This window comes from Alligator sinensis, unplaced genomic scaffold (assembly GCF_000455745.1).
Source record: "Alligator sinensis unplaced genomic scaffold, ASM45574v1 scaffold121_1, whole genome shotgun sequence".
NCBI classification, from domain to species: Eukaryota; Metazoa; Chordata; order Crocodylia; family Alligatoridae; genus Alligator; species Alligator sinensis.
The window spans coordinates 979,176-994,733 of record NW_005841910.1 but is presented as its reverse complement, the minus strand read 5'-3'; the positions used below and the strand labels follow the sequence as shown (position 1 = coordinate 994,733).

At 45.1% G+C, this 15,558-nt stretch overlaps 1 protein-coding gene across 10 annotated transcripts in view; it reads left to right on the top strand.

Moving 5' to 3' along the window:
* The first annotated feature begins 6 nt into the window (after nt 1-6).
* The window catches only part of CHL1 (cell adhesion molecule L1 like), a 190,384-nt gene continuing 174,832 nt past the window's right edge, over nt 7-15,558 (top strand). For all 10 annotated transcript variants that reach the window (XM_014517465.2, XM_006018694.3, XM_006018695.3 and 7 more), the window contains exon 1: nt 7-172. The gene's annotated coding sequence lies outside the window, so the exon portion shown is untranslated. The remainder of the gene's footprint in view (nt 173-15,558) is intronic.

Genomic DNA, 15,558 nt, shown 5'->3' with positions numbered 1-15,558 from the left:
CGGGAAGCTCCGCCGGAGGAGCTCTTGATGCCAGTCACGGAGCGCCCCTTCCTCCTCCTCCTCCTCGTCCTCCTCCTCCTGCTCCCGCTCCTCCCGCTCCCGCTCCCGCTCCGCTCCGCGCCGACGGGAGCCGCCGCCGCCGCCGCCGGCCCCGCTCCTGCCCCGCAGCCAGGTACGGGCGTGCGCGCGTGTCACTGCGTGTGCATATCGGTGCGTGTGTGTGTGTATGGGGGGCGTGTAGGAGTGCGCGTGTGTGTAAGTGGATGTGCATCTAGGGGCTTGCCAGTGCATGAGTGCGTGTATAGGTACGGGGGTGTGCACATATGTGTGTGTAGAGGGGTAGCTGTGTAAGCGGGAGTGCATATGGGTGTGCATGTGTGAGTGTCAGTGTGTGTGTGTATAGGGGGTGTGTGGAAGTGGGTGCATGCAAGCATGTGTGTGTGTAGGGGGGTGTGTGTAAGCGGGTGTGCATATGGGAGGTGTGTAAGTGGGTGTCAGTGTGTGTGTGTAGGGTGTGTGCAAGTGGGTGTGTGTATAGGTGTGTGTGGGAGGGCATTTGGTGTGTGTGCAAGTTGTGTGTGGAAGTGGGTGTGCATTTGGTGTGTGTGGAAGCGAGTGCATGCAAGCATGTTTGTGTATAGGGGGGGTGTGTGTGTGTGAGCGGGTGTGCATATGGGGGTGTAAGTGGGCATCAGTGTGTGTGTATAGGGTGTGTGTGTACAAGTGGGTGTGTGTATAAGTGTGTGGAAGTGGGAGTGCACTTGGTGTGTGTGTAAATGGGTGTGTGTATCGGCATGTGTGGAAGTGGGTGTGAATTTGGTGTGTGTGTAAGTGGGTGTGTGCAAGTGGGTGTGTATATAGGTGTGTGTGGAAGTGGGTGTACATATGCTGTGTGTGGAAGTGGGTGTGTGTATAGGCGTGTGTGGAAGTAGGTGTGCATTTGGTGTGGAAGTGAGTGTGTAAGTGGGTGTGTGCAAGTGAGTGTGTGTATAGGGTGTGCATCTGGGGGTGTAGAGGGGTGTGTGTGAGTCTAGGGATGTATGGTTGTGTAAGTGGGTGTGCATATAGGGATGTATGTGCATAGGGGTGTGTGTGAATGTGTGTGTGCATATAGGTGTGTGTGTAAGGGGGGTTGGTGTGTATGTAGAGGGGTGTGTTTGAATGTGTCGGGGGGTGTGTGTCCATCTGCACAGCAGGGAGTGAAAGTGTGTGCGCATGGCAGAGGGTGTGTGTGTGTGTAAGTGTGTGGGGGTGGGGGTAGGTGGCTGGGCGGGTCCCCCCTTGCTTGCGGCAGTGGATCGGTGTGTGGCAGGCAGGGCAGCCCGCGGCTGCGGGCAGGGCAAGGGGGGAGGCAATGAGATGGGGGAGCTGAGGCAGGGGCGTGGATCAGGTGTGTGCCCCCCTCCCCTTGCAGTTAACCCCCCCTGCCCGGTTGGGGGAGGAGGGGTAGATCCATGTGGGCAAGCGCTCAGATGGCAAAGTAAGGAGGGAAGTCTCCTGGGCTGCGCTGGGCAGGTCTCAGCCGGGCTCTGCAATGAGCTCAGAGGGGAGAAGCTCCTAAAGGGCTTGGGCACAGGAAGCAAAGGGGAGTGGGGCGCTGGGGAGTGAGGGGCACAGCCTTGGCACTACTGGCAGCCCCTGTCCCCTCTGCCTTCCAGCCTCTCTGTGCCACATGGGAGACTGGGCAGGACTCAGCCCTGGGATGCATGGCTGTCCTGACGTGTGTCACGGTGCCAGGCAGCGCTCCCAACCCAGGGATTTGTGCCCACCTTGTCACAGCTGCGATGGCTCTGGGGCACCTTTGCATTTGATACTGCGCTGGTGCTCGCCACGGTGCAGACAGGACACTGTTGCCCAGGCAGAGCTGGCAGTGCCAGGTGCAGGGAGTTCCTGAGGGACAAAGCAGAGCAGGTGAAGAGGGGATCTGCTTCTGCTGGCAGGCACTCAGCATGGAGAGGCTTTTGGCTGCTTCTCTTGAGTGCCAGGCTGCTGTGTGCCAGTCGGAAGTTGGCAAGTCTTCGTTTCTTTTGGATGTGGGGGGTGGAGGGGGGAAGAGGGTCCTCTTTCTTCTCTGATCCTTTTGGGTAGTGGTTTCATCCTTCTCCCCCTTCCCCATAGCCATATTCTTTCCTTATCTGCCTTCAGCACCTTGGGTGCCCATTCAGCATGGCATTGAAGAGAAAGGATTCCCCCCAAGTGCAAGCATCTCTGGGGATCCTGCAAACATAGACAACGAGGGTGGGAAGGGACCTCAGTCCAACCCCCTTGCTCAAAGCAGGACCATCCCCAATTAGATCATCCCAGGGTCGTAGCGTGGTGTCACCATTCAGTACCCATCCCACTGGATGTCTCAGGAGAGGGACCTCTTGCTTCTGCCAGTTTTAACCAGGGTGCTATAGTTGTCCCGGTGAAGCGGTTCTCTGCTTCCAAAAGAAAAGCCAGCTCTAAAGCCCACACGCCAAAGAAACAGAAGTCGCCTTCTCTTTTTTGACACATGACTGGCCGCTAACAGGATTCCCTCCACGGTTTTAGTTAAGCAGGTAGACGGCTCCCCTAGGATCTGTCTGAAAAGGCTTCACACCTTTCCTAGAGTATCCTCCATCGCTGCAAAGTCCACTGTTCTGGTCTCAGTGCTGCTCTCCAGAAGTAGTTTAATTAGCTGCGTTTTGTTGGAATAGCTTCTCAAGGGATTCGATGTCTTATTTTTTTGTTGTTTTATTGACTGGCAGGTGTTATTTTATCTGACACGGTCAAATTAGGCTACAGAATCTGGTATTAAAGCATAACATTTGGGTGACTGGCATACGCAGCACTGCTACATGGATACGTTGAATTCAAGCATAGAAGGGGAGATTTCTTTCCTTTTTTTTTTTTAAACCTTCATAAAAAGTCATTCTGTTTCTTTAAAAAAAAAAGTGCCTACATTTTGAAGCATTTTTGTCATAGCTTTATTGGTATTTATTCTCATTTATTTTGCATATTTTTTCCCATGAGTCTTTGCTTGGAGGTTTTACTGACTTAATAAAATATGGTTAATGTGATCTATAATTGCTGGTGTTATATCATAACCTCTTGTGCTTTTTTTTTTTTTTTAATGAATGATTTGCATTCAGAAAGGGGGATTTAAAAGGCCTGAGTCCAGTTTCTGCATTATTTACTCAGGCAAGCCTCCTTTTGTTGTCAATGGGAGTTTTGCTTGAATAAGAACTATGAGGCAAAATAATTAATGTGGGAGGTGCAGTAGAGAGGGAAAAAAATGGCACTATTTGCATGCAAATCCTGTTAAATAGCCATAGCCAAAAATGTAAGCAAACTGGGCGTATAAAAGTTTTAGCATAAACATAACCGGAGCTTTACATTAACAACAGCTTGTTTAAAATGCTGTACTGCATCATCAATTTTAGTCAAAATATGTGTAGCTGAATTCTGCATAGAGGTTGGAATAAGACAAGGAGGATACTGTAATTTCAGTTATGTGCATTTTGATTACACTTAACTCAGTGGCTCTGAATGTAAAGAGAATGTAATTATTATGGGCATTTAGTATGTGTTGCATTTGTAATTAAACTTAATGAGTGAAAACAATAAGAGTCCATCTCTTTGTTCCAGAAAGGAGGTAAGTATTCCTTTAAATGAAAGATTGTATTATTCACAGCATTTGATGCCTACCTAGAATAATTTGGATTGCAGCCATTTTGTTTGCCATTAAAAGTGTAATGTTTTAAATATTATTGGAGGTGGTGGGGGTTGAATTAACAAAAGCTGGCAGTAAATTACAACCAGTGGGGTTTTTTGGGTTGCTTTTTTTTTTGGAACAATTGTTTGCGTGATAAGGAAGCATCCCCCTTCATTTTCCCAGTGGGAGAGGACAGTGACTACTTTAAACAGTACTAATTACTCCAGTTTATCTTGCATGTGTTACAATTGTGTAGTTAGTTAATTATAGCTTTTCCCATTAGCAGTATGTTAGAATAATGAATTAACATATCACACGCATCAAAAGAACATCTACTAAGTTTATCTTCTAAGAATGAAAGTGTTATTGTGTTGCAGGAAGTCACTGTGGTTTTCCCAAGGCGCAAATTTGTTGGAATTCCTTAGCCTGGTGCTTCAGAGCCTGATGAATGACTTGAATTGATCACAAACAAGTGACACTGGAACTATTGGTTGCCTAGCAACCCAACATGATTCCACAATTTCTTCTGGTATATTTGTCCAGTAAACTAGAAAATTCTGGTTTGTTAAAGAACATTTCTTTGCCAGTGCAAAAACCACACCATAGCTAATTCAGTTTGTATGTTGCTGAAAACGATGTGCCTAATTCTGGTTTTCAATCTGGGTAGCAGAATGTGTATGAGAGAGGGGGAAAATAATTGTAACAAATGTTACTTGGAAACCACCATTCGATATTAACACGTTCTCAGTGTTTTACAATCAGTTGGAATTAAATATTTGTCCTTTCGCAGTGAGACATCTGTTGAAAGGAAAATCATCAGTGGGAAGAATAATCCCAACAAAGACTCATCTAACTGAACGCTTTTTGAAAAGTTTCTCTCATGCTGGTTTGAAATGTGAGGTCCTTCGAGGTCATGTTGAGTTACATCATGCTTCATTATGAGTAAATGGAACATAACATGGAACAAGCAGTTTGAAGATTGTCTGAATTATCTCGGGGCAGTTTGGCACATCCTGTAGTTCAGATGACTGGGGACCTTTTGCTAGGTACTTCTCGGGAGCAGAAATTGGTTTCTTAACAGACTCATTTTTGTGTATTGCTTAGTTCAAAGGAAATAACAGACTTAGCACTCAAGGAAGCACAAGAGAGGGAAATATCAGTGTTTTTTGATCAGGTATGGCTTCAGCCATTTCCTTTAACCATTCTGCTCAACATCCTACAGGTCTCACTCATATAAAAATAATTCTTATGGAGTACATTGGGGTGAGGCTCAAGGGCCAGCATGATGTTTTTCCTTTGATTGCTGGTTTTTGGCGTGGGGTTGCTTAGATTGCTGACTTCCTATTTGGAGCTTGTAGAGCACCTAATACACGATTTGGGTCTGGTCTGTTCCACGCCCTACTGTCTAACAGCGCGATATTGAGATCCTGAGCATTGGCCTGACCCCAGGGCAACAACTTTTCTAAGACTATCTTCTCTGTTATATCTAATGAGCAGTTAAAGCATGTGGTTGTTCCAAGTGCCTGCATAAGTGAGTCATTATATGCCCTTCTTAGGACTGTGGTTTGATAAGATACTTAAGACCATTCATGCCGAATAACTTCAGTGGTTTTGCTTGCAACCTAAGAGCTAGACTTGTGCTTAACTATCCAAGACCAAGGTCCAGACCTACCACAGGACTTAGCTAGGGCAATGCCTCGTGTCACCATACCAAACTTTTGGGCAATCAACTCCAGAAGTGGAATTTGAAGATTCAAGTAATCAGGGGTGTATTTGGTCTAATAAAAGGTATAATTTTGGAGCCAAGAGTTCTAGCTTTTTGTAAGATACAAGTAAGGTACCTAAGTTTCCTGTATAGTGAATAGGTAAACTTAGCTGGCTAAAGAGAGCCATGTAAAATTTGGGTCAGATTTCAACACCAATGAGATACTGAGGATGTGGCATGCAAGTGGGCAGCTGAGAAGCAGGCTCTTGCTAAACCTAGAAATGAAGCCACAAAGCCAGTGTGGGGTTGCCCTCTGCTGCTGTTCTTGAGCTCATTGTCTCTGGTGTGTTTGAGACAGGTGGCAGGTTTACCTAAGCATCGTTATTTTCAGGTTTGGCTCATGTTGAGTTGATAAGAGTGGATGGGTCCATGCCTCCCGGCAGCTCATTCAGGAGATCTGGGGAAGCAGATAGATGTATCCTGGGATTCACAGCTTAAAAGCCCTTCCTGCACTTAGGCTGGGCTTAACCTTTTAAAACATGGCTGGTGATGGCAGTGGATCACTTCCTTGGACTTATGCCTAAAGTCTGGCTAAGTTGCATGATAGGTGCTTAAGACCTATTTTGGAGCTGACCTCAATTTGTTTTTCATTAGCTTTGTTTTACCTCACTTCAGATCTCTCGAGTAGCAAGCTGGTTTTAGGAACATGTCATTAGAGGGATATGGCCTTAAGGGCACATATACCCATTGCCCTACAGCGATGTAGTGACATGTTACATTGCCGTATGGCGCGCTACGGTGATGTAGTGATCATGTGGGTCCCTGCTGCCTGGTATAGTGTGCAACTATGGCGATTTAGTGGCAAAATCTAACTGTGCGCAGCATACATGGCGTGGTAGGGGTGGCTAGGGGCTGTAGCGTGGTGCCGTAGCAACATCGCCATACAGCAAACGTGCAGATGTGCCCTAAAAGTGTTAAATTTGATCTGGTACTTGTCCCAATTAGGTTTAATTGGGTCTTCTCTGTCAAGATGCTCTTCTGCCACTAAAAATAGTCTACTACCTGTACTCAGGAGACTTATCCCGTGACAGTGTCACTGAAATGTCTCACATGCTTAGCTATTTTCAGTTTTTAGTTATGGGCAGATAGGAAAAAATGTACCTTGATATTTATTCTGATTCTTATCAGATTGCTCTAGAAGTAGCAGGTCATTGCAAAGCATATGACTTCTCTCACAACGTACTTTGTTTGTCAGTAAAGTCAGTGGCCAAACTCCCATTGACCTCCGAAGAGGCCAATGTTCTCCATGAGTGGTGACAACATAGTCATTTGTTGAAAAATAAATGTAATGGCTGGTATGAATCATTGTGATTATAAATCAATTTAAGTTGATTGAGTTACGGTGGCTTACACCATCTGGGAATCTGGACAGTTAGGTCATTTATTCCTCGTGGTCTCATCACATCAGTAAGCTTTTCCTTAAAGGCTACATTGGTCACTGCAGACAATGACATCATTTTTTTAAATGGTATCTGTCTCATGCCCGCATCGTATCTTGACAGACAATAACTAACCGGGTAAGAATAAGGTTCATTTCTGTTTACTGAGTCATAGGAGTAGCTACAATGCAGCTATCTGTGACTTATAAAAATGGCACTGGTTAAAGGAGTCTACAGTGATACCACAAACCACAACTCATTCCTGTTAAATCCTGTGCACACAGGGCACCATTGAAATCAGTGGCATTTCCATAGATAGAGGGTTTCCTGTGAAAGTGAAATCATATTACCAGCCACTGACTAAAATCCCAGATTTAAGCAAAATTGGAGATACAACTGACTTAGTTTGCCGGATTTATTCTCATGAATTCCAACATCCCTGCTGCTTGTATCTGCATAACATACTACCAGAGATCTTATATGCCCTGCTGTCAGGTGCTTTTAGGATAATACCTGCCCCAAACCATGCATACCTGCTGGGAGGAACTGTAATTGGAATTTGAGCTTCAGTTCCTGTTACAGGAACCCCAGTGGACTGCTGGCAATCAAAATCAATTTAAGTTATAATAGAGTTTAAGTTATCATACTGTTTTAATAAAGAAGGGCAACTATGGCACATGTTAGCAAGAACAGAAAGAAACATATAATAAAGTCTTGTCCTGGAGCTGCTGATGTCAAGGAATCTCTGTTTTTACTACAATAACACCAGGATCTGACCACTATAACCCTTTCCCTAATTATCTTTCTGGTGCAGCAAGTTTTTTGTTGTCAGCGTTCAGTCTGATTCATCATTGCTGTGTAGTTAAACCTCACATAATTCCACATCAAAATGAAAATGTAATCTTCTGTGCATCATAAAGAGGTCTGGATGTATTTGGTGAGGGGGTGGGGTGAAAACAGGAAATAAATGTTACGGGTTCAATTCTGTTCTTCAAATCTGATCCCACGTATTACCATAAACTGGACTTGTCTATGTATTCTTATGGGTTATGTTTCTTATCCTTTGTGCTTCCTGGAACAAACAATATTTGCAGACTTCATTTCTCTAGGCAAGAGCGCATAGTTAAGTCAGTTTTATACATATTTTAGCCGCTGCATCTGGTGTTTCCCTGGGGGAGGGGGCACTCCCTGGAAGATTTTGGGTCCTCAAACCTGCATTCCAGGCAAATTTAAAAGGTACAGTGGCAAACTTTGAATTTTATTTTTTTTCTGAGGGATATTGCTTTAATAAGTGAACTGTAATTTCAATATTGGTACATAGTGTAAGCCATGTCACTGTCCGGGTGTGGGGCTGTATTTGGTTTGATCCAGCCTTTTACATCGTTTATATATTACATTCATAGAATCATGGAAAATTAGGGTTGGAAAGGACATCAGGAGGTCACATCTAGTCCAATCCCCTGCTGAAGTCAAGGACCATCCCCAGCTAGATCATCTCAGCCAAGGCTTTGTCTAGCCAGGCCTTAAAAACCTCCAAGGATGGAGAGTCCACAGCCTCTGGTCACCTCTTCCAGTGCTTTACTACTCTCCTCTGACAAAGTGTTTCCTAATATCTAACTTAAACTCTCCTTGCTGCAACTTGAGCCCATTGCTCCTTATTCTGCCATCTGCCACCACTGAGAACAGTCCAGCTCCATCCTCTTTTGAACCCCGCTTCACGTAGCTGAAGGCTGCTATTAAATCCCCTCAGTCTTTTCTTCAGACTAAATAAGACCAGGTAACTCAGCCCCTCCTCATTAGTCATGTCCCCTAGCCCACAAACCATTTTTGTTGCCCTCCGCTGGACTGGCTCCAACTTGTCCACATCCTTTCTGTAGTGGGGAGACCAAACTGGACACAGTACTACAGATGTGGCCTCACCAGTGCCGAATAGAGGGGAAGAATCATTTCCCTTGACCTGCTGGCAATGCCCCTACCAGTGCAGCCGAGTATGCCGTTAGCCTTCTTTGCAACAAAGGCACACTGTTGGCTCATAATTTGGCTAATTTAGAGTTGCTGATAGTGGGTTTGGTCTGTTTGATTGTAGTGGCCATGTGATTAGGCCCATGCTCTGAGTGTTTGCTGAAGCAGGGAGGTGGAAGGGGAGTGTTGCCTATGGCCACATCTGTGCCTTCCCTACAAGAGTGCAGAGCTAGCTTAGGTAAAGAAGAGCATAAAAAGGAAATCCTGAGTGACTAGTGGAGAGCAAAGTGACAGCACTGGCCAGAAGCAAAGCTCACAGAGAAATCTCCTTGAGGGGTACACAGTGAATGGGAGAGTTTTCAAGGTGAGTCACTCTTATAATTAAGAGTAGCCAATTTGGATATCAAGCCAAAGCAATTTTCAACTTAAAACTTAGAGTTCAGACCTTAGGTTTTAAATTCGACTTCATAAATCCTTAGTTTGTTTAGCTGGTAAACAGGACAGAGAGTTGTAATCATAGAGGCAGTGTAAAAGCATCATGAGAGCTACCCAGTTTATTGCACTGAGTGCAGCATGCAAGATTATCAGGCTAGGGAGGCAGAGTTCGCATGTATGCATCTGTTGCAAGGGGCTTTGGGCCCTAAATGGATGGGTATGTACTCTTGAGGATAGGGTGGTCCAGTGGAGCAGCTAACAGAACCAGAAAGGTTGATAGACACACTTTTAGAGATGTAGTAGAGCAGCCCCCCTCTATTATAGCAGACCCTGTGCTGTTGAGGAGAACAAAAGTCTTGGGAAAGACAGGCATCAAGCTGAGGAGGAGGGAAATGATCCTTTTGGTGAGACCTACCATCCAGATGCCACACTATCCTAGGTGATAGTAATGGGAGATTTGATATTTTAGACATAGCTGGGTTTGTGATATCTGGGAAGACCATGTGTTGACTTGTCTGCCAGGTGCAATGGTAGTGAACTTCATGAGAGGTGTACATAAGCTGCTAGGGGATGCTGGGAAGTAGCTCATGATCATGGTCCATGTTGGCACCATGGGAGGTATAGGGAGAGAAATCCAGAAGCCTAAATTTAGGCTGTGGGTAAAAGGTGGAAGTGTAGGACTTGAAGGGTAGCATTCTCCCAAATACTTTCCACATGCAAAGCAAGAAACAGGCAGATCTCTAAATTAGACAGTGCTGCACAGAGGAGGGGTTTTGGTTTATTAGGAACTGGGAAAACTTTTGGGACAGGAGGAGCCAGGAGGATGGACTCTACCTGAACCAAAATGGAACTAGACTACTGGCACTAAATATTAAAAAGGTTGTAGAGAAATTTTTAAACTAAGAACTGGAGGAAAGCTGGTAGGTGCAGAAGAGAACATGGTTTTCATTGATGCATAGAGGGATATTATACAACTTTTATGTCTTCTAGAAAAGGATCGGAGGGACGTAATGCACAGGACTTGATTCAAGTGGTATCTGTAGATGAGCTGCTCTGTAATAGTGACCATAATATAATCACATTCAACATCTTAACAGGAGGGAGCAAGCCAGAACTTCCACCACTCCAACATTTGACTTCAAGGAGGGAAATTACAAAGATGAGGAAGTTAATTAGAAATACATTTAAAAGGAGCAGTCACAAATGTCAAGGGCTTACAGACAGCTTGAAAACTACTTAAAAACTATTACAGGCTTAGGAAAAGCACAGCTCTAAAAAGATACCATCATGGTATAACAGCAGAGTGAAACAAACTGTTGAAGGCAAAAATGCGTTGTTCAAAAAAAAATGGAAAGCATGCCTAAACGAGAAAATGGAAAAGTCTGATTTTACATTTGACTTTGCCAGAGTTTGCACAATAAGGCAGTCAAAAAAAGAGTTTGATAAGTGTTTTGTAAAAGTTGTTAAGGTTTAATAACTGCATTTTAAAGAAGTACATCAGAAGCAAGAAGCCAGCTACAGTGTGGGTGGACCATTGGATGACCAGTGCGGTCATGAAAACAGTGCCATAGCAGAGGAGGTAAATGAGTTCTGTGCATCAGTCTTTACTACAGAGGATATTGGGGAGATAATAACATCAGATCAATTATTAGCAGATAAATTGGGTCCAGATGGTATTCACCCGAGAGTTTTGAAGGAACTCAAATGTGAAATTGCAAAACTGTTGGTAATAGTATATAACCTATCATTACAAATGGCCTCTATGCCAGAGGAATGGCAGGTTGCCAATGTAATGCCTATCTTCAGAAAGGGCGCCAGAGGTGATCCTGAGAAGTACAGACCAGTGAATTTCACTTCTTCTACTCTTTATAATAGATTTTATCAATCTGCTAGAAACATCAGCGGTCACTGATATTCTGGGGAAGAGCATGGTTCTTGTAAAGGGAAATCCTTTTTTACCAGACTGCTAGAGTTCTTTGAGGATGTTAACAAATGTGGACAGAGAAAGTCCAATTGATGTAGCATATTTAGATTTTTTTTAAAGCTTTTGATAAGGTCCCTCACCAAAGACTCTTAAAAATGGATCGCCCTGGGGTCTGAAGGAAGGAACGTTCATGGGTTGAAAACTGGTTAAAAGACAGGAAACCAGGGGTTGTTGTCTGAAAAACAACTAAATGGTTGTTTTTCAGAACAGAGGAAGGTCGGACGTGGGGTCCTGCAGGAAGCTGTGCTTGGACTAATTCTGTTCAATATTTTCATAAATGACCTGGAAAAGGGAGTGTGATACTAAATTATTCCAGGTAGTCAAATCCTAAGCTGACAGTGAAGAGCTGCAGAAGGATCTCATAAAACTGAGTGAGTAGACAAATGGGGGCAGAAGAATTTCAATGGTGACAAGTACCAGGTAATGCACCTGGGGGAAAATAGCCTCAACTATGTGTAATAATAACAATAACAATTTACATTTATATCCCTCCTGTGTAGAAAGGCTCAGAGTTGCTATACAGTGTTGAGCTCTGAGCTACCTGTTAAGACTCAGGAAGGAGATTTTGGAATCACCGTAGATAGTTCTCTGAACATATCAGCTCAGTGTGCAGGGGGGACTAAAAAAACCCAAAAACCCAGCAAGGAGACTGAAAGCAAAAATGAAAAACATAACATTATGCTACTGTATAAATTCATGGCATACCACATCTTGAATACAGTGTACAGTTCTGGTCTCCACCTCTCTAAAAGGATGTAATTGAATCAGAGACAGAACGGAGAAGGAGCAACAAAGATGGTGAGGGGGATGGAGCAGCTGCTGTGTGAGAAGCTACTGAAAAGGCTAGGACTTTTCACTTTGGAAAAGAGAAGACTGAGAAGAGAGAAGACTGAGGGGGGATATAATAGAGGTCTATAACATTGTGAAGAGTGGGGATAAAGTGAATAGGCAATTATTATCCACCAAGTGTCAGACCACAAGAACTAGGAGGCACCCCCTTAAATTAGCAGGAGCATAGTTTGAAACAGCATGAAGTACTCTTCTTACACAGTGCATTGTCAACTTGTGGAATTTGTTACCAAAGGAAATGATAGAGGCAGATAAGATAGGATGAAGGGGAATAAACAAAAAGGGACTAGACAAAGTCTTAGGCCGTGTGTAAATGAAATGAGGGGCATGTGTGCATGACACTTTAAAGTGGGTTAAATGCTTTTGCACCACTTTAATGGTATTGGTGTTTGCACGCATCAGCGGCGTATTGCTCAGTAATTCCAGCCGCTGTAGCAAATTCAGTGATGTAATGTGCCTTAAATGACTCGGGGTGGAGCAAACTAAAACTCCTCCAAGGAATTTTATTTTGCCACCCTACAGCCACAGAGCAAAGCACTGGGCTCCGTGCAGCTCAGGGGCTCTGCAGGAGGCCCGTGTAGGCAGCCTGGCTGCAGCCCGGGAAGGCAGGCTCTGCCGAAGAAAAGTGGTAAGCCTGATCTTTTTTTTTCCCATGAAGCCTGCTGCCTGCGGGCGGGTGCTACCTGGGAGAGGGGGAGGAGGGGGCACCGCTAGCATGGAGAGAAGCACCAACCCCCACCTCTGCAGCCCAGGGACTTCTCCGCCCACCAGCAGCATGCCCTCCTCTCCCCGCCTCCGGAGAGGCAAGTAGGTTCGGGTGTGTGCACAACATGGGGGTTTAAAGGGACCTAAATTGAAGCGGTGTTTTTAAAAGCCCACTGCTTCAGTTTAAGGCCCCCATTTCATCTACACACACCTGCATTGCCACTTCTCCCTGCCCACCCCTGTCCCCTCTTTACGCGCCCGCAGCAGTGAGGAACCAGTTTCCAGCTGCTAGGCCCCAGCACAGCTCCCCACCAGCAGGAAGCTGCATCTGTGCTGCAGCTGTGGAGGGAGGGGGAGAGACGCAGTGTAGGCACAGTTTGCAGAAGCTTGACCCACTGGCTGGAAGCTGCACCTGTTCCACAGCCAGGGAGGGGGGACTGGAGGAAGTGATTTCATAGATTTCATAGACATAGGGCTGGAAGGGACCTTGGAAGATCATCGATTCCAGCCCCCTGCCCCAGGGGCAGGAAGTCAGCTGGGGTCATAGGATCCCAGCAAGAAAACCATCCAGATTTCTCTTGAAGGTGCTCAAAGTAAGTGCTTGAACCACCTCCGGTGGCAGGCTATTCCAGACCTTGGGGGCTCGCACAGTGAAGAAGTTCTTTCTTATGTCCAGCCTGAAATGGTCTTGCAGGAGTTTATAACCGTTTGACCTCATCATCCCTTGGGGCACTCTGGTGAACAAACGTTCCCCCAGATCCTGCTGAGCACTCTGATAAACTTATAGGTGGCCATCAGATCACCCCTAAGCCTACGCTTTTCCAGGCTGAAGAGTCCCATGGCTCTCAGCCTCTCGTCATAAGGTCTGTTTTCCTGACCTCTGATCATGCACGTGGCTCTTCTCTCGACTCTCTCAAGCTTCTCCACATCGTTTTTGAATTGTGGAGCCTAAAACTGGATGCAGTGCTCCAGCTGCAGCCTCACCAAGGGTGAGTACAATGGAAGAATGATGTCCCGGGATTTGCTTGAGAAGCATCTATGGATGCAAGCCAGCGTTTTGCTCGCTCTACTAGCTGCAGCATCACATTGAAGGCTCATGTTCATCTTTTGGTCAATCCTGACCCCCAAGTCCCTCTCGTCTATAGTGCTAGCCAGCGTAGCACTACCAGGCCTATAAACATGCTGCAGGTTTTTCCTCCCAAGGTGGAGAACCTTGCATTTTTCGGTGTTAAATACCATCAGGTTCTTATCCGCCCGTTTTCTGAGCCTGTCAAGGTCAGCCTGGATTGCCCCCCTGTCCTCAGGTGTGGATGCTTTACCCCAAAGCTTGGGGTCATCGGCGAACTTGGCCAGTCCGCTTCTGATGCCAATGTCCACATCATTAATGAAGATGTTGAACAATATAGGTCCAAGGACAGAGCCTTGAGGGACCTCACTTCTGGTAGAGTGGGCACAGCTCCCAGCTGCCTGTCCCAAACTGGGCACAGGGAAAGCTGCCTGCTGCTGATGCACACTGAAACCACCCAGCCCATATCAGACTGGAGCTGGGAGGGTGGAGAGAAGCAGCAGCAGTGTGGGCACAGTAGGATGCTGCCTGGCCCTGGCATGGGCATGAATACGGGCATGGGCGTGGACACAGGCAAAGCCCTCTAGCTCTGTTGATTGGATCTAGTGGCTCCATGGGTTGGGTCCAGCCAATGGGTCTTTTATCATGAACCCCTGATTTAGACACCCTGGTATTGGCACCAGTCTGTTACTGGTGTATTTGTTAGGACTTTTACCACAAATTTCCTTAGGGCAATGCTGAGTCCTGCTCAAACAACACTAGAATCTATACTGAGATCAGCTGTCAGATACAGGTTCTGATGGCTTGCCTGTATTTGCTAATGCTCCTAGCTGTCAGGGTATAGCCTCTGCAATTAGTATTTACTCTTGGAAGCACTTTGGCAAGAATTGCCAAGGGACCGGTGGTTAGGAAGATAAAAATGGTGGTGGGAGGAGGAGAAGTCAGTGATGAAAAGAATAATATATGCTTGTAAGGGGGTGGGGGCAGCAATCCCTGTTCAGTATTTTGGAAAGAAGCAGCTTGATTTTTATTGTGTGTCTGAGGATGATGATGCACTTCTGAAATCATTGGATAAACTAAGGAAAATGTTGGACTACGTCTTTTAGAGATAAGCACTTTAAAGTAGCAGAATCAAATAAATTGCATTCAAGAATTTTAAAAGAGTTAGCTGAGAAGATCTTTGTTTTTTTAATATTAAGTTGTAGCAATTCTTGGCATACCAGAGCAATTTCAGGAACTGGAAGGCTACTAATGGGCCATTATTCAAAAAGAGCAACTGGGATGATCTGGGCAACTGTAGTCTGTGAATCGCAGGCAGATCAATGGCAGAGCTGATAGAAGGGTTACTTTAATTAGGAATTGAAGAAGAAGATGACTATAAGTAATGTCAGTCAACATGGCATTATTTGACAAGATTTGTTTTTAAATGTACTGGTTGCCATTCTTGAATGAGAATACACATTTGGTAGATTGAAGTAATTGGCCTGATGCAATAGACTTGAACTTTTAATAGGCGTTTGACTTATTACCAACTAACCTCCTGATTAACAAAACAAAAAGGGCACTATGTAGTGCCATTAGAGTACATGTAAAGTGGATTTGGAACTTGCTGAATAAAAGATTTCAAGGGTAATTTTCATTTGGGAATCTTCACTAGATGGGGGTATTTCTTAAGGAGTTTCATTTTGATTAAGGCCAGTCCAGTGCTAATCAACATTTCTTCTTATTAGTAGTAGT